Here is a 736-nt window from a genome sequence, read left to right as displayed (position 1 = left end):
CAGGTTCTGTCCAAGGCCCCGAACCCCTCGGATCCCTCGGCCCCCCCGGACACTCAGGTGACCGTGCAGCTCTTCGACTCGGAGCCGCTGGCGCTGACGGTTCCTGGGCACATCCCGTGGGATGATCCCAGATTCATGGAGATGGTGGCCGAGCAGGCGCTCCGGCACTACAAGGAGAACGCCATGTGAGCCCCGGGGAACCCCCTAAAAACCCCAAAAAACGGGATTTAGGGGGTCACACCGGGCTCACCCCATCCTGTCCTTCATCCCGCAGAGAGTAGCCGGGAGATCCCGGAGCTCCGCAGCCCTTCCAGCCCCATTCCAAGCGGGAATTGTCGCCGTTGCTGTGCCTTCCCCCCTCCCTCCCTCTCCCTCCTGCTGCCGGGAATCCCCTCCCGGGGGTCCCCAACCGGGCAATAAAGGTAGAGTTGGATCCTTGGATTTGTTTCCTTGAGGTTTTTTGGGGGAAAAGAAGCGGGAAAAAGCAGCCTGGGGACTGTACCTGGATACTGGAAAATTGTTGGGATACAAGGATATGTACAGGGATACAGGGATATGGGACCCCCCCCACACACCCAGGGGCCCCAAACAAGGTAGGGCTGAATCCTTGGATCTGTTTTCCCGGGGTTTTGGGACATCCTAAACAAATAAGTGGGAAAAAGCAGCCCCAGGGCCATCCCAGGTATTGGAAAACTGGATGGTGATCCCAAGGGAACAATCCCGGGTATAAATCCTG

The 736-nt window shown here is 58.6% G+C and overlaps 1 long non-coding RNA gene across 1 annotated transcript; it reads left to right on the top strand.

The window, feature by feature from the left end:
• The first annotated feature begins 8 nt into the window (after nucleotides 1-8).
• Nucleotides 9-439, top strand: LOC113980139. The gene is made up of 2 exons (XR_003538080.1): nucleotides 9-185; nucleotides 275-439. It is a non-coding gene; the product is annotated as an uncharacterized LOC113980139 (long non-coding RNA).
• The last annotated feature ends 297 nt before the right edge of the window (nucleotides 440-736 follow it).

The sequence above is a fragment of the Neopelma chrysocephalum genome, unplaced genomic scaffold, assembly GCF_003984885.1.
Source record: "Neopelma chrysocephalum unplaced genomic scaffold, ASM398488v2 Primary Assembly neopelma1_92660, whole genome shotgun sequence".
NCBI classification, from domain to species: domain Eukaryota; kingdom Metazoa; phylum Chordata; class Aves; order Passeriformes; family Pipridae; genus Neopelma; species Neopelma chrysocephalum.
The sequence above is the reverse complement of the archived record's forward strand: the minus strand, read 5'-3'. Positions and strand labels throughout refer to the sequence as shown.